The sequence below is a fragment of the Epargyreus clarus genome, unplaced genomic scaffold (assembly GCF_041222505.1).
Source record: "Epargyreus clarus isolate Ecla_fem2 unplaced genomic scaffold, WU_Ecla_fem_2.2 ptg000034l, whole genome shotgun sequence".
Lineage (NCBI taxonomy): Eukaryota > Metazoa > Arthropoda > Insecta > Lepidoptera > Hesperiidae > Epargyreus > Epargyreus clarus.
Window position 1 is genome coordinate 11,071,319 of NW_027332239.1, and position 19,639 is coordinate 11,090,957.

Sequence of the window (19,639 nt, forward strand, 5' to 3'; positions counted from 1 at the left end):
AATAAGACAATGAATTGGCGTCTAGGATTAGACGTAATCCAAATAGCGCAGATTGGATTTCATGAGAAGTGGACAAAGAGCCGAGAAGGTTAATTTCAGGATAATTTTGTGAAAATGCTTACTCTTATTAAGGTTGTTTTGTAATTATATTAAACGAGAAATGGTGTAAAGTAGTTAGTTATCTTTTTGAATCTTAACAGATTATACCTTCAAGTGATTAATTAAAAATAATTTAGGTCAAATTGCGTAATATCCTCATTTAAACAATAAAGAAATAATATAATATACCAAAACATAAGGGGTATTCATTATTAACAGAAGTTAATCAATTTTGAAGTAACTGCCTCTCGAAGACTTTACATAGATGTGTACTTTGCAAAATATGTCCATATTGTTCATGGTACAAAACCAGACAATAAGAGCTAATCTTGCGCGGAGAGACTTCCGTATATTCATTATCTACGTCCGATAAGTTATTGCAAATTTGATCTAAATTGAAAACCAAATAAAAATGTAAGTTTGTTTGCATAACATACAATGTTAATGTAATGCTATGACGTTGAGAGATACCGTTTTCTTTTGAGACCATAAACATATATTTCTTTTAGGTTTTCCTGTAATATTTAAGTAAAGAGTTGTTTCCTGCTTTTTTAATTTTATCCCTGAGGAAAATAATGTATAATTTGTTTCGGGTGTTGGGAGGAATGATCAATTTTCGTCCTATTATGAATAACACTAAAGCTTTTTATTATTATAATATAACAACAATTATATTTGAGATACCTGCAATAAGCCATTTCATTTGATATGTCACACGATATCATTAGCAAAACATTTTTTTTTTGCCCTCTAAACGTCACCCTTTTACTATTCAGTTGTTCACGTTATATATTCGTCTTTCGGTCACTACATATGAAATGGATATACGGGAAAACATTTGAGTACTAAATTTCAACTCATTTGGTCCAATAGGCTTGAAGCAAATTGAATCTGACCTGACAGACAGATGGATAGATACGATTGATTCTATAAGGTACCCGTTTTTTCTGAACGGAAACCTAAAAAATAATTTCAGTATTTTATGTTTTAGTTCCATCCTATGAAAAGGACAGTCATTTTGGAGCTATACACAGACTATTACTTATTAAGTAGTACTAATTTTATTAAATTTCAAGAAAGTTATAATTATAATCTTTAATTTATATTTTAACTATATTATTTATTAAACGCTATAAATTACCAATTTGCGTATACCAGGAAAAAAGGCTTTTTTACTATACAAAAGGCCCACAGCCGCATTGTTATTAAGAGCCGAAATTATATTGAGGATACGAAATTTAATTAAAGGATTTAGAATTATCTGTAACTCTTTAAATTACTTCCACTCAAAGCCAAAAAGACTTTTTTTCAGCTCACGGAAAAAGTATTGTATTTGACAGGGTTGCCAGAATACCTATTTAAAGTCAAAATTTTAAAAATTCTCTTCAGATGACCTAAAGTATTGACATCAAGTGAAAATTTTAACATGGCTACTCACGTAAAATGGACAATAATTACAATACTACACAATATGACTGATTGTTAAACAGTATTTAGGCTCCATTCAGTAAGAACTGAATTGGTATTTCATTAATATTTTATTGCAATATTTGCAATTACCCATTTTACCAAATTCGTTACAAACTGCATGTACCTCGTACACGTAGCTCGCCTCGTAGCCCGTAGCCTGTAGCCCGTAGCCTACAGCCTACGCACGCCTACGCGGGGCGCGGCGTAGCTTCGTAGCACCAACCGCTACGCGCTCAGCTCCGTATAAAAACGACCAGGAGGGTCCATTTGAGCCATTCCGCATTGAACGACCATACGCGCGCCACGCGCATACAGTCAGTGCAGTGCTCCCAGTGTCTACTCACGACTGTCACAGGTAAGTGGTACAATGTACTTTACTGAAGGGATTGAAAATTTTCGTAAATATTTTTTTTTATTTTAATCCAAAAATAACATTTTATAATTATACCTTTTGTTAATTGCCGTTTCAAAAAAGATCTTTACTTTTCTTTAAAGCTAAGTCTTCATGAAATATACAAAGTTAATTTATTTATTACGTTTTAAAAATTTGTTAACAATTTCTTAAACTTATATTGTGTTCATTGAAGCAATTAGTAGAAACTGAACAACTATTACAGTCTAATAAAAAATATACTCTTAAAGTTGAATTACAATATTATGTATGAAACTAAAACCCCCGCTATTATAGTTAAACAAACTAAAAGTAATAATTGTTGCAATCTAGTAACTTTGCCGTGAACTTTCTCTAAGGTGCCGAACACCGCTTCGAAAATCGTTAATCCTAATGATTATGATGAAGAAATGGGAAAAAATGATTATAATCGTGTATTGTCATCAGTTCTTGATAATTATTCAAAATTTTGAATTAAACAACCCTTCAAAGTGGATTTAAGTCGGGTTCAAAGATTCCGTTATATACATACATACAGGTCAAGCTAATAAAAGCGTGGTAAAAATAGGGCACATTTTTGTGAAATATAAAAATAAAACTTTTTAAGCAAGTAACTTTTCTGGAGTCACAGTGCTTTTATTACTATTATATGTACATGATTTATGTTAAAATTGATTGCCTCATTTAAAATTATTAACCTGAAGTGGGTGTAAAGGGTGCTTATTGACCTATGTGATATGTGTTGCGATCTAGATAAAGGCTGCGTGACACCGCCGGCACAATTAACTAAAACAAATGATGCATGAAATGCAGAATTAATGATATGAAATGCTGAAAATTAAATGTTTGACACTAGGTTTCGAAGTAATTATTGATGTCGATGTGATTTAGTCCGGTAAAAATTACCTATAGATTGCCAATGTAGGTGCATTAAACGCGTATAAGCAATATTAAGAAGGGACTAGAACTTTTTGTGGTTAGATCAATGTTAATTGGGTTTAAGGGCCACACCCTTATGGTATTTTTCATTATACTTATAACTATACATATTAAATATTGAAAGGTGGTAAACCAGTACAGTTCAACTAGAGACATATGACACTTATTTCTACTGTGAAGCAGTTTTTGCGTTTTAGTGGATTGTAATGTATGCCGGCGGACTATTAATTGAGGCGACCGCCTTAGGTCTTAAAAGAAGAAACGTATTTGCGATCGGCTTCTCAGATAGATTCTCTTTATATTAAGTTTGTTGCAAATGTTCTCGGACAGCATTATCCACTTGCTGACAATTTGTCAATTATTTGGTGGTAGAACCCTTTGAGGTTCGATTCCGGCACCACCGCCACACCTATTTTTGCATAATAACAGCAGTGTCAGCAGCAGCACTGCTGTGTTCCGTTTTAAAGGGTGTGGTAAGGGAGACAGACTCAGGGGTAGTGGCGCATCGGTGGCCGACCTCAGGTAGGAATATCTAATCCTATCTGGGGTTGATTACAGATGTCCATGGGCGGCAGCAGCCACTTACCATCAGGTGGACTGCATGCTCGTCTGCTACTCCTATATTATAAAAAAAACTGTGTGCTCGTTTGCTACTTTAATGTTAAAAAATAATTATCTATAAAAATATTTTAATTTTTTTGATTTTCTTGGTATTTGTGTACAACCGAGTACACAATTACTTTTACATTAAATTACTATTGGCAGCAACAAGAAATCTAAAAAATACGTTTGTCACTGCGCGAACCTTTTATAACCTTTAATTTCTATTTTAATTACCCGACTGCCATAAAGGTTGTGTATTCCATTATTGAGGTTCCCGTTTTCCCCCTTTCACTTATTTTTAAACAATCGAATGTTTCTATTTATAACTTTGTGTTTTTTAGCAATTGCGTGTATCGTATCATATTCTATAGGTATTATGACTCTGAATAGTTGTATCGTCTATTGATGATCAAAATAAATAAAAATGAACTTAATATAATATAATATGGTATATATTATAGAACTACAATATAATATAAAGAGAGTAGACCTATTATAGATGAATATAAGAAAATGTATATGGAAGTAAATAAATTTATTTATATTTTGATAAAGATATTTCAATAAAGACCATATTATAATTATCATGTTTCATATATAGTGCTGTTCTCATTTTGGATAACAGACGTTGAGATTAAACTATATAATTCCCCCATTGATAGTTTGAACAGAGTTCGATTTCTGCGCTTTTTAATGAGAAACTGACTGGAAAATAGGACAAGTAGAACCGAAAAAAATACGATGAACAAAAGATTGTTCGGTTATTCATACTCCTCTACAATAGATTCGTTACTTCGAGCATTGTATTGTTTATTATAATATTTTTTTAGAGTATAACTATAAGCGACCCGTTAAAGCCTGTACATATTATTATTAATATGAAAATATAATTATACAATTATATAATAACTGCAAATATCAACTAATTAAGTAAATAGACAAAGACCTTCATGATTTTTTTTTTTTTTTTTTTTTATTGTTACTTATAAATAGCTTCTGAGTTGTCAGTAAAAAAAGTTAGGAAAATTCCTGATTATGGTCGCATTTCCACCACTGGACAAGGAACCCGTCATCGTAAGGAGGTCGCATTGAAAAATAGAAAATAAAGATGCTACTTTGATTTTTGAAATTTTGATGTATCGTATGTCACTAGTTTCACAAAGAACAACGTACGATTTAAGCATACATCGACACCTTAAATGTTTAAAAAAATAACAAAAAAATAAAACCGACTTTTATGTCACTACAAAGTAAAAAATAATTAAAATAGATGGGGGATGGTCCACGAAATGGGACCCCCCTGTGAAACTAATCGCATACAATGGTGTTTGAATAATGTCGATCGGTAGCGGTATCGCGAAAAAATCGCTGGACATACATAAAATAATTAAAAAACATATACGTGTCGTATCGATAACCTTTCTTCCTTTGGGAAGTCGGTTAAAAATTGGATGAGTCGTTTTGACTGAGTTAAGAAACCCTCTTGAGAAACCCAAGAACAATGCACAAAGCAACATATCACTGCGCCAAACGGAAAGCTGCCGTGATGTATAATACGAGTATGTACTCCCTGTGCTTACATCAAAACGCTTGGGCAGTCAATCAAACATCTAAACATTGTTATTATGAAGTAAATAATTATTTAAGTGAAAATAAGAAGCTTCTGCTATTACTCAATTACTTGCTGGTTTAAAATTTAGATGCAAAATTTTACCAGCAAATACTAACAAGGCAAATTATATAAAACTTGTAAAAGGTTTGTTTATAAACTTCCAAAAGACTAAAATAATGCAATTTAGACCATATCAAAAATCTCCTCTTGACATAAATTTTACATTTAATAATTCAAAAATACAATCTACTGACGTGTTTACCCTATTAGGATTACAAATAGATTCAAATATTAATTGGAAACAGCATGTAAAATTAATTCGATCTAAACTATCAAATTTTATATATGCACTTAGAGAATTAAGAAAAACAACAAACTTAAAAACCGCCTTGTCTGCATACTATGCGTACGCATATGCATGGCTCAAATATGGCATTCTACTTTGGGGAAATAGTGTGGATGCCCACCATGTTTTCACCCTACAAAAAAAATGCGTACGTATCCTGGAAAACATTAAGGAACCCGTCAGCTGTAAACCTTATTTTATTAAAAATCGAATACTCACACTAACAGCAGTATAATTTATGGAAGCATGCAAATTTGTAAAGCAGTACCCGCAGTTCTTTCAAAAACGAGAGGAGTGCCTCCAACGATATCAGAGTCGACAGAAAAACAAATTATTATTACCAACTGCCAAACTTAAAATTTATAGCACTGGTCCCAATTTCATGTGCGTAAAAATTTATAATAAATTGCCAGAAAATATAAGATCAAACAAAAACGACAAGGAGTTCTACGCCAACTTAAAGGAATTATTAATAAAAAATGCATATTACAAATAAAGCGAATATTTAGAAAACTAAAATACGAAACAAATAAAATTATTATTATTATTATTATTAACAAAGAAATAAATACTAATTAAATTAAATAATATTATAAATCGGCCGCTCTCATATTCATTGCTACACCCACTGTGGGTTCATGTGTTTCTAAAATTGTAAATGATTTTTATAAAACAATTGTAAAACCATGATTGCAATAAAGTCTTGAGTATTGAGTAATAATCGTGTTGTATCAATATCATAAATATTTTCTTTAATTTAACACATATGATTTCAAGAAAGGAAAAGTTAATATACTCGTAGATCACAAACTAATAATCTTCCAAGTAGGTACCATGTAGCGATAAACCGGTTGGCTACATTTCTTTGAAATTTCTTTTTAAGAAGTATTAAAAACTTTGTGCAATAGACTTAACAACAGAAACTAGCAAGAAACGTCTCATATTGAAACACTTATCTACTCGACTTATCCCACTTTGTACCTTAGGTACTAGTTTACCCACGCTCGAGTAGCGATCGAAACGAGGAAATAATACGATCATACCATTGTGTGCTAGAAACCCTCTTTCTACTAAAGAATTGGTATTGTGTGTACCGTCAGCACAATGCTCAACTGTCGCTCTTTTATTCTCTTTCGCAACACATTCGTACGTCATAGATGTCCATGATACCCGTACCTTTTATTCTCCACTCAGTCTAATGTACGTTAATGAAACATTAGTTTTTTTCATTCACATTGATTTAGCTTTCTCGGTACTTAGGTATATCAGGTGGTCATAACTACCTAACATTGAAACTGTTGAAATTGACTCACCGGAACTTTCTAGGAATTTGAATACCAAAAAAGTCCTGAAAATGTTTTTTTTAACGAGGGGGAAACCTTCAAAAGGTACCCGACGACGTGGGAGCGACGCCGGGTTATGTGGGATTTTTACCGCACTAAAACCCCCCCGGTGGCGGTCCTCAACGCTTGTTGGAGAACTCCGGGATCTCCGACGGAACGCAACCGGAGTTCTCCAAGCGCGATGCCCACAAGTACAAACCTAGCTCACGTTTTAGATTGACCTAGTTTGAAATTAATTGCAAAATATAAGAAATATAATAAATTAATCGTATATTGTTTTCGTTCGTGTTACGAAAAGCGATTGAAAGTTTAAGGTTTTTCTTTTGAGAAAAAGTAAAATCAAACTTCTTTACCGTTTGTAGGACTTCTTTACCAAGTTTCGCTGTATCGAGATTAAGAAACTTGTTTCTGCGTCATGTATTTCTTCAGTAATAGTACCTGATTAATTGTGTTATAATTTATTTATTTTAGTAAATAACATAAGCATTCCCTAGCACTGTCGTTAGTTACAAAATATTGGTTTGAACTTCAATTGCACTTGTCCATTGTTTAACAATATTTACATAATAGTAAATAAGTAGTTTTTGGATTGATAGATATATCACTTGCCATAAGTTTGTAGGCAATTTACTTGAGAGTTCCGTTACATAGAGAATTAAATATCTAAATATATATAACTCAAAGACATAGTGATCTATCAACGCACAGTCCAAACCACTGGACTGATTGGGCTGAAATTTGGCATGCAGGTAGATGTTATGACGTAGGCATCCGCTAAGAAAGGATTTTGATCAATTCTACCCCCAAGGGGAAAAAATAGGGGATGAAAATATTACTTCGTAACGCGAGCGAAGCCGCGGGCAAAAGCTCGTCAAAAATAATTTCATTGAAATGAGTGAATATATCTACAGTGACATAGGAATTTGTATTTTCTTTCCAAATCATGTATGTTTCTATACTCTATTTTTTAAATGCTTACAATTGAAAGAACAATGAAAAATCCTCTTCTTGTTGTTATTAAATACTAGTATACATAAAATAATATCTAAGAGGAAACAGTTCAATAAAATAAGTAAGTAATGTGACAACTTTTATTATTGCTCGGGCTTAGGTATTCTTTCTCGATGGGTCCTCAGATCACACCTCTATTTGTATACGGATAATAAAGATTTGGTATCAGCCTAATAAAAGGTTGAAGAGTTCTCAACGATACGTATGAATCCAATAGATAAATACCAGGATCACTTGACGACATGACGTAAGCTTCTCAATAAGGATTTGGAAAAATTTTGGACATAAGTTAATGACTCTATCCTGCATGACAAATTGTTTTTGGAGCAGCAAATTTTTAATTATTATAAGTCTGCTTTTGCTACTACGCTTATTAACTTACTTTCTTGTCTGTCTGTTAGTACTAATTTTAAATCTTAAGGCCTAAAGTTCATATGCGCTTCTCAACTAAACAGAAAAGCTAGTCTAGAAATCTAGTGATTCAGCGCTTACCATTCAATTAATAAAACATCATAAATTAAGACACAAGGAAATTCTGCCGTGAAAAAATATTTTTCCCGATTCATGTCATTTTATGCAAAAACATGAAATAATTTAAACGTCACATTTATAATGCTAGTAGAAAAACAAAAATTCGTGAAAATTTTGAAAAACAACAAACCATCAAAGTGAAAGTCATCTTTCTGACAATTTAATTTAATTGTATCCTTTGTAACATCCGGGAAATGACAAATCTTTTATTAAAGCTACAAGTAGACGCGGAAATTACGAATTATTCTAAATAAATGAAAAATACATTAAGGTGGTATAAAACAGACACCGTATCTGTCGCTAGAAACAAAGAACCAACAAATTCTATTATAATCGGATATTTTATAGCGAGGAGACAAAAGACTTCACTGACTTGTTTTCTTAACAACTGGATCTACTTAAAGGTTTTTAGGAGAAAAATTAGGGACTGTAACCACGGTACGGAGACTCTTGATTAGGACCACAGAAACGAAAAGAATAAGACTTAATACATTAATATTGTGGGTTGACCTTTATTTCACTGTCGCATTCATCAAAGTCTGTAGATACAAATTGAAAGAAATTGTATTAACTTCGTATTAATGAAATTCTACAATTATATACGTTTTACGTTGTGTACGTTAATTAAATAATTATAGACTGATAATATTACGTTCGCAACTCGATCACTGAAAAGCCGTACAATTCCACTAATTACTTAACTACGGATGACAAATTATGGTGCAATTTTAATCTTAAAACAGATAATTATATATTATTATTGGCAGTTACGTATGCGTACTATATATGCGTTACGTATACTACACGTCTACCTATACACAGATCTATTTTTTGGTATTCCACCGCCAAATCTAGTTAATTGTATCAAAATTTGCCAATTTTGAACCAAGCTCTATGAAATTTAATATTTAGCTTCATAGTTAGCAATAATGAAACAGCTATTTCACCGATTCTGGAAAATTGACCCTAAAGTGGCAAAATAGGGGCTTAGAGTTTATATTATGTTATGTTTTACACGTACGAAATAGCAGGCAAAAGCTAGTCCTGGGGGCCTACCACCATCTTTTAAAAACCATCATAGTTCAGGAAAGTTTTATTTCCTCCTTAAAACAGTAAAATATTCCGTCATACACAGTTGAACAAACTTAAACCCTTATTAATTTTTCGCTTATCCATTGTATAAAACCAACTGAAATTGTCATATTTTTCTTAAAAAGTTAAATTTCCTGCAAAAAAAGTAAAAGTATAATTAAAATAATATTGTTTTAAGAGATGGTAGTAACCCCCCTGTCATTATTTACTTTTAGTATGTTACATATTGTTGTAATTAGTACATGAAAGTATATATACTTACATGTTTAAGGATTTTTTCGAACTGACGTCCTTTATGAAATCTTCAGGTACACATATAGTCTTATATTGTAAACAAAAAAACAGGACAGTATGCAGCCGTAGAAGTTGAAATGACGAGCACGTTGCAATTGGAAAAAGCGAAAACACTGTAACATATTTTCTATTTCCTCAAAGCTTTGAAATAAATAAAAGAAACCCTTTGGTATGGTGCAATACATGTGTATATATGGTTTTTTTTTTGCATTAAGTCTAAATTTTGAGATTTTGTTACTTTAAATTCAATGACGTATCATCGTTCCCTGTTGGAGTATACTTAAAGCTTAACAAAAGCTTACAGGTCTCCGTGGAGCAAGAAAAGTTTAAAACGTTTCGTACATTGATTGATTATGACGTTTTTTGCCAAAGTAACTTTACTTTAAGCTTACGTTTTAACATTAAGTCGTTTTCTTAGTTATGAAAGAAAATCTAAAAAAGGTTTAGCAGTTAAAAGTTATAAAATGTTTCTAGTTCAAACTAGAAAAGACTTTAATTTAAAAGCTCTTTTGCAAAACACAGATCTTAGTTTTTCAGTGAAAAACTTTATTACATTTTCTGCTAAATTATTCAATTCGAGTAAAGAAAACTTGAATCTTTTCTACCCACGGAAATAGCCTTTGATAATCTTAGCGACCCTTGCATCAGAAATTCTTGCAACTCATTCCCTGATTCACTTGTGAAAAGGCGTAGAAACCTTTTAAATAGTGTAGGCGAATATATTAGCCCTTTGAAAGTTGCCTAAGTGTTTCGTTATACCATACAAAGCATTGTATTCTGACATTTTTATTTGAAGTATTAGTTGGGTTTATAAAATTAACTTATAAGTAGGTAAATTTATTAATCTGTATTCGTATAAAGAAGTGACCATTATGACCAAAGTTCTAAGGTACTATATGAGATGATTTTTCTCTTTCATTGTCTTAATTAAAATTAAATTCGGCTTTTTGTATGACTTTTAAAGCGAAGACATAAATAATTCTCCTGTATTTCAACAAATGTAATTCTCATCAACTTTCTTCTTAACTTTATACGACGATAGAGATATTGTTTTATTACGTATTTCAATTGTAAATCAATTTCCTGTAATGAATACGAATATAGTCGTTTTCATTGAAGTATAAATCTTTCAAATGTTTGAAGTTTATTCATATAGGAGTATCATGTGAGATATCTGATTTTGTATTTATTGCTTGTATGTTTTTTGTTTGTATGTATTATCTTATCTACAACTTTACTCCCATGTATCACTGGGGTAATTAAAAGGGGTTGTGTGATCTAGATGCAAAATTTTGTAGTTATTGTCGCATTGACTGGAACTGTTTATAAAGCTAATTTCCGCTATGACTTATGACATATGTTACGTATTTTAATGTAGTAATAGAAAAAGCTACTATATACAGTCTGATGCTTCAAGTTGGTTATAAGTTAAATTAAATTAAGGTATATATTAAGTTAATAACTTAATTATATTTACCGATAATGTTAAACATATATGAGTATATTTCACGTACTATATTCGACTTAGTAGCTCTTTATTATTAAATTATTTTTCTTTGTATAATATTTAACAAACCTTTATGAAGGAACAGCAATGTAGTGTACTATAAAATATGCAGTATTTATATTCATATCAGGATATCTGACATAAAAGTCAGGTATCGCATTATTTGCCCCATAAAATGTAAAATCAAACATAAATATCCGCGTTAGTGGGCTAAGCTCCTAACAGTATATTCATTATAAAATATCACAGTATCGATTTCGCTTCAGCCAGAGTTTCACGGTATTGATGTCATTGTTCTATGGAACGCTCGTGGATCGACATACAAAATTTGCATATTACCAACTTTATGCTGCATATTGAATCAGCATTCAATGCGTACGAGGGTTTCCAGTCACGTAAAAAACAGCCATGGAGACTGCCCATAGAAGTAAAAGATAAATACTCATAATAAGAGTGTTTTAAGAGTTAGGAGTTAAGGAGAAGGTACTTAAGAATTGACTTTCACACGAGGCAAAAAAATGGAAATTTGCATGGGAAATGCGACATGGAAATTTTATGAGGAGCGAAATGAATACAGGCGTTACTCAAAAGCGTTATATTTTTTGCTCGATATTGTTTTGCACACTTTGACATCATGTACGAGTATGTGTAAATATAATAATTATACTGGAATTTGCTCCTATCCAGTTGTGTGTCGAAACTGACACTGACTGACATAAAAAAATGTATTATAAGGGCTCGTACACAAAACTGCGATGCGACGTCGCATCGTAAAAATCTTCGAGCTCCCACGACGCATCGCAAAAACTTGCGAATTAATTCGCATCGCGCATTCCTGCGATGTTTGGTCACACTTGTTGACGCCATTTTTAGTTCGTTCTGAGACAGCGTGTGGGGGAGATGCACAGACCTGTATTTGTTGGGTGGGAAGACGTAAGAACGTTGTCGGAAGAATGGTCACCCTGGGAGACGCTATTCCGCACGATAGCGCATCGCAGCAATTCGTGTCGCAATTTTCTGCGTTGCGAATTCGCGTCGCGTCGCATCGCAGTTTTGTGTACGAGCACTAAATCAGCACTACGAGGACAATGATATGCAAATGGCTTATTTGACATAAGTTCGACCACGCAAGTTCACTACAAAATATAAACAATAATTTGAATATATTATTTAATCAAAATAATTTACACATACTCGTATGTTATTTTACACAATATTGTCATACATAAAATGTTTCAACTGTTTATTTTCAGACTCTGAAAGAAACATTGCAAATTCGTATTGTATTCGTATTTGTAATTCTGAGTAATATCAAAGTATCCTGTACAAAAGTACTAATTCTAGAGAAATCTGTCTAATTCCTTTAAAGGCTTCAGATGACCTCAAACCTTCACGTCTTTGAAGAATCGTTCAAAATATTAAATAAGGCTGAAGCCTCCATGATGGAATCTCTGTTTGTTAATTTAAATAATGAACGGCGAAATTTCAATTAAACCGAGAATGACACGGCGGTTGCCTCAAAAGGTAATTAATGAGCGGCTCTTCATTAGGGATCAAGATTAAGCTACTCAACAGATTTGACACCAATCAGGTGGTTAAATAACATTTATTATAAAATCGGTTACATTCAGCTACCCACGCAAAAACTACAAAATATATGTCGGTAAAATAACAAACATAACATACAAACGGGATTTCTAAAGCTCTTTAATAATAGTTAAATCGCTGATTTACGAAACTGCTCAAATGATTTTGCGTAGAAGAATTTGGTTCAAACTTGAAAGATAAGATACTTTTTCACTTGTTAGATGGCACTCTTATCGGGATCTAAAAATGTTTTTTTCGCAGGGCAACGTCTGCTTGTAAATACATAAAATATGTAAAGTATAGTTGCGTGGGTCCTTAAAAAACAAAGACCATTAAGTACTAATGGGCGAAAGTCTAAGTCTTTTCTCCCTTCCGACCTATTTTTTAGGAGCTCTATGTTTCAAAAAAATACACAAAGTCAGGTTCCTTTGGAAGATTCTAATACATAACATAAAAACCTTTTAACTTTTCAGCTTTGCATGTTTCTTTAATTTAAAGCTGATTAGTAATGAAACTAAAGGTAAAGACCTCTAACGTTCTTTTTGAAATGTTATGAGCTATACTCGATTGACGTGTAGTTTAATCGTATCTAAAGCAATAAAATAACCATACAAGTTCCTTTGCGAATGTAAAAATAAATGTTTTCAAATGACCTGCTTTTGCTACATAAAGTAACAGAACGACATTTATATAAAAACCCGAACAAGTTCGAGTTGACTTCGAGCACTGAAGGAACCGTACAATTGCGTGATATTTTCGTTTTACTTATAGATTTATTTAAACATGTTTCTTGATAAAGCAACGTTAGCTTTGTGGGATGATTATTTCTGCTTTTCAAGTTGGGTGTTTAGATAAAACCTAGGCTTTTTTTTTTTCTCGATGTTAAATTCATCACGTTCATTCAGTTAGGAAGCCTCACGCAACCACGACTCGCACTACACCGGTTTTATTATTTCACTATAATTACGCCAACTTTAACGCTTGTAAAAGTATTTTCATGATAGAGAAAAATACACTGGAAATACATTTCTTGCATGGCAACGCATTCTTTTTAATTTTTTGCTCTTTTATGATTTCTTTTATGATCTCTTACTTTGATGAATATTTACGTAAGTAAACGTAGGTATAGTATATTTTCTGTGAAAATGTTAATCGGATATCTAGTACAATTTAAAAGACATAGCTGTTAAGGTTAGATAGACAGATAAAGTTTTTATCTGGCCACAATCCAGAAAGTAAAGTGTTCTCATTGCAAGATACACTTCTATTCTTGAATTCAGATAATCTACTTCTTTTGTAGGATGCCACATTACAACACCTACAGCAGGTATTTTAAACGCTCGGTAATAGCAAGTTAGATTACCCTCAACATTTCCTGTATCGTACTTTGGTCGAGTAAATTGTTTTTGTGGTCTATAGAGTATCTGTACGTACGGGTTAGTTGGTTTTGCGCTCTAAAGCAGTGTCTAAACTTACGTAACTAAGTTATTCAGTGCTGGGCTTTGTGCTAGGATAAGCCAAGCAAGTCATCAAACTAATAAAACCAGCAAAGTTTACATTACCTTACAGTCCTTCTCGATTTTTTTTATAAAATGTTACACATTATTTTGTTTTAACTGCTGATATCTTTATAGCCGTATATAATAAATTAGCTGACCCGGCAAACTATATACCACCTCAAAATCTATTTATCAAATATATTTCATATAAAATATAGCCTATGTTACTCTTAATGATGATGGATAATGTAGCTTTCGAATGGTGAAAGAATTTTTAAAATCGGTTCAGTAGTTTTTGAGCCTATTCATTACAATCAAACAAACAAACAAAGTTTTCCTCTTTATAATATTAGTATAGATAAATAACTTAGGTCTGTATACACGTCTGAACTTCCGTATTATACCAACCTATCGCTTGTAAGAAGGAAATTCGGAAAATGATAGTAAATGAAGAGCTGAAAGAAAAGGTTGATTTTCAAGAAAATGCTACTTAAAAGCCTTGAGTAACTTTGCTTGTTACTATACACATTTATTTCAATATGTATTGTAGACTATGTATATATAATTCGTCTTAAGGATTATGTTGGTTTAATTTTATGGGTATTTGAATTTCTTGGAGGATGATATCCGTTAAATCACGTTAAATTTTGTACTCCTCTAAACGACACTTTGCCAGGCCATTACTCTATATTTCAAGCCAATATTGGTTCATCATCATGCATATAAAAAAATGCATCAAAAAAGCAGTGATAGCCTAGTGGTTAAGGAACACGACCTCTCGATCGAGGGGTCCGAGGTTCAAATCCCAGGCTCGCACCTCTTATTTTCAGATTTATGTGCGTATTAGAAATTAATTATCACTTGCTTAAACGGTGAAGGAAAACATCGTGAGGAAACCTGCATACCTGAGAGATTTATAAAAAAAAAAAATCTTAAAGGTATGTGAAGTCTACCAAGACGCACTTGGCCAGCGCGGTGGACTAATGCCTAATCCTTCTCATTCTGAGAGGAGACCCGTGCCCAGTAGTGCGACAGGAATGGGTTGATGATGATGATGATGATGATTGGTTCATCTTGTATTGGCGAATTAAGCACAATACTAGTGTGGTGCAAAAATGCTAGATTATTAGTTTGTAATTTTGACTTTAAATGTATTTCAGAGCACATAAGCTTACACAATATAATCAACGTGATGTTTTTATTAAAGTGCACCATATGTGTAACATATGTAAATAAATATTCATGAGGTATTCATGAGTTATTGAGGTTCAAAAATAGTTCCAAAAATTTGTATTTTAAATCAAATGTTTTGTATAACATTGTTACACGACTATATAACTATATAACATGACTTACTATTTACTTCTGTCGTTTACCTAAGTTGCTTAAATAATAATCAGGTCGATTGAAATACTAGGAATACCAGTTTCTTTGTCATGTTCACAGTCTGCACTATTGTCATTTTATACCGAAACTAAAAATAGTCACCTGTGTTCATTCACTTAGGATTCATTCTGTACGCTCTGCGCTTATATTTTTATATAGACACTTGATAGGTTACGTGATCTGCGGCTCGCTACGTGAACGAGATTGGCAGGATAGAGAGGTGATTATGTACACAACGTTAGTTTGTTTTGTCTTCATATTGCGATTGGAATATGCCGAGTGGGCGCAAACCAACGTAATTCCACACTTAACCGATAAACGGAATTTCAATGCAGTCGAATGCAGCGGTTAATGAAACGTGTACGCATTATTTGATTACGTTGTTACGTTACGTTAGGTCTGAAGGAATTTATAATACTATGTTGTTTTAGTATCTAAATGTCGCACTGGTGAGATAAATTGTAAGTTAACTTATAACTCTCTATATGTTTATTTTTTTACAGTTAGGTGTGTATAGATGTTTCAAGATTATTATTTCAAATAATTTTCGTAATGTCGAAGTAATTTCATTCTTCTTCCTTCCTTTCGTGCTTTTGTGATACTTTCGTACTTAAAGTATTTCGAAATGCGAACACTATGATTTCATGGTAAAAGGATTCATGATTCACTATACTCACACGAATCTTACAAATAATAAAACAATGGTTTGGGACATTAGGCGAAATGTTAATACGAGTATTTGTATTGGTAAACTCAACGGGTTAGTTGTAGAGCCGAATACAAATACAAAACTCAATAGATAAGCCCATAAAGCTTCATAAGCCGACGTTTGTTAAACGTTTGATTCATAATTTACTTTAGTCGATAAACCAATAATCCAACTGTAATCCTATTATACTTGATAGGGAAACCTATAGCGCTGTTTCACGCTTCCTAATAAGGTCTATGTTCGTAAGCCAAAATGTAAATTGTGCTTGTAAATATCTCAATGTCGTCTCATATAAGGTTTTTAGTGGAGATTTAAAAGTATTTTTTGCTTCTTTAGAAACATACAAGGGACAAACTTAATAGTGAAAGAAATAAAGAAAAAAGTAAAAGAACAAAACATAATAAATTGACCAACTATAGGTAGAATCACGCATTTATTATTATTAACACCATATTATTATTATAAGCCAGGCTCAAAAACGTTACAAACTTTTGACGTACCTATATTTTATTTTAATTATATGTTATTAGTTATAGCTACATAGTTTAATAGTTAATTTTTCAATTTTAACTATGTACATTCAACGCATGTTGTGATTATCTGTAATAGTAAGAACAGTTACTCAATAATATAATAGATATAATTGTACTGTATATGATTGTCACTGTTGTATCTTATGGTAGTCCCGAATAAATAAATAAATAAATAAAACACACTTTTATTAGCTTCGGTTGCATCTATGTACGAGTATGTATGTAACGGAATCTTTGAACTCGATTTTTACCCACTTTGAACCATCAAATTAATTTAAAATTTTGAACAATTATCAAGAACCGATGACAATAAAGGATTTTAATAATTTTATCCCCTTCTCCTCATCAGGGTCGTCAGGAATCAGGATTAACGATTTTCCTTGTGCGATTTTAGTATGGTTTTTAGTTTCTAAACTGCATAATAAATTGTTTGGCTAACATTATCATGCTTGTATCATATTTAAGTACATAGCTACACAATAATCTAGAAGAGAATATAAACACACAGATACACATGTCTGTACATAGACTAACAAGATTTTAGAGAAGGGATTTTAGGTAAATTCAATTGCGAGAAAAGTCGTGATGCGTGAAAATGGCCGTCATAGACTTAGTTTTTTATATTTTACTTATCTGAGGTTTTAGCAAATATTGAATTGGTTTGAATGTAAGTTGTAAGGTTTGTTGTAAGGTTGAGGTAACTTGTAAGGTTTTTAAACTCAACGTATCGTACAACATACAGTCAACATTTTTTTAAACACATTCAGCTAGTTGCCTCTGCTCATAATAATACTTCTGTATGTCGAAATAAAAAAATAATAAGTGTCTTAAAAACCCTGTCTGATATGATCTGATGTAAATATATTAAAAAAATCACTTAAAATTTAACAAATATATCAATAATTCTTGAGATATTGTTAGTATAAGTGATAGTGACAAAACTGGATCTCTACAAGTCTCCAATATTGCTATCTGTGATTAATATAATAATAATTTTGAAATTTCGCAATTTCTGGCTAAAAGATGCTTTAAGTCAAAAATAAGATAGATTGATTATATACAGACGTAGGGCGACAGATACAAATTTTTCAAAATCCGGGGCACTATTTCTTACCTAAGCCAGAGACTAATATTATTACCGACGTGATTCACAATGGCTGGATAAGTAGATCCGAACTATTGTTGTTTTATTTAAGTAGGTACATTGTTACAAATGGATCCACTTGTGGTAGGTATGTTTAATGTGAATGTTGCCTACATTACCGCAACAGAGCTGTATAACAATAAGAAAGTTTTGTGATGAGTCTATGTCGAGCGTCGGCGGCGCCCACTACCGGTGTTTGACGCTAAGTTACTTTCAATGCCTTTAAAAACTATTGCCAACTAGTTCTCCTACGAATGTTATTGCTATTAGACACAACCAGTGACTAATAATTCAAAGAGATTCTATCGAATGGAAATCAGCGTTTGTTAGTATAAAGTTAATTTCAAAGCCTACGTAATGTTTATTTACGCAACATTAGTACACTAAAATTTCATTTAAATAAATATTCAAATTTAAGATTTTAAACTTTTTTCGCAGTCTGTCTGTTGGGCTTATTTATGAACCTACCGAATTGATTTCCAGTAAATGTTAAAGACTACTTACTTACAAAACTAAAGAAAATTAATTTGTTTTACAGTCACTATTTACCCAATTTTGTTAAATTAACATTAAGCCTTTATCTTTTCAGTAAAATTTTATACAGCATAGTTTTATGTTTCATCATCATCATCAACCCATTACTGTCCCACTGCTGGGCACGGATCTCCTCTCAGAATGAAAAGGATTAGGCCATAGTCCACCGCGCTGGCCGAGTGCGTATTGGTAGACTTTACATACCTTTGAGATTTTTTTTTATAAATCTCTCAGGTATGTAGGTTTTCTCACGATGGCTTTCCTTCACCGTTTAGCAAGTGGTAATTAATTTTTAATACGCACATAATTTTCGAAAATCAGAGGTGCGTGCCTGGGATTTGAACCTCGGACCCCTGGATCGAGAGGCCGAGTTTCTTAACCACTAAGCTCACACATCACAGCACTGTCTATTATGGACGTTTAAACCAATATAATTTAATGCTAGATAATTTGATACAATTCAAATAGGTACACTAAATTTCAACTCAATGTTAACTATTTGAAATATGACAAAACAGTGGTCTGTCCTCGAAGTTTAATCGTTCTAATTACTCAAAGGAATTTCACAATCAAACATAAACTTACAGACAATCATTGCGGTCGATCTGTTTTAATCATTTCCTACACTTTATTAACTTATGTAGCTGCAATCATGAAATATAGATTTTTTATTGTTGACAAAAACAAATTTTATTTGAATTGACAGTTTATATATAAGGATATCACGAATAATGCTTTTTATACAATATTAATACAGATGTCGAGCAAAGTTTGTTCATCCAAGTATTATTTATTATCCTTATTTATCCACATACGCAGATTTAATTTGCTTAGAACTTGTAAGTCATCGTAGTAAATTAATCCATTGCCTTCACATATATTATGTATCAACTTTAGATTGCCTATAATGTAAGATACAAAATTAACGGAAACCTTTCAAAATTTTATCTCGCACTTGATTTGTTACTACAAGTAACAATGTAATGATTTTCGCAGAAATGGAAATTAT

The 19,639-nt window shown here is 32.2% G+C and overlaps 1 protein-coding gene across 1 annotated transcript in view; it reads left to right on the forward strand.

Moving 5' to 3' along the window:
• Positions 1-1,823: 1,823 nt before the first annotated feature.
• Positions 1,824-19,639, forward strand: part of LOC140755972 (allatotropin) — a 38,842-nt gene continuing 21,026 nt past the window's right edge. The window contains exon 1 of the mRNA XM_073091341.1: positions 1,824-1,924. The gene's annotated coding sequence lies outside the window, so the exon portion shown is untranslated. The remainder of the gene's footprint in view (positions 1,925-19,639) is intronic.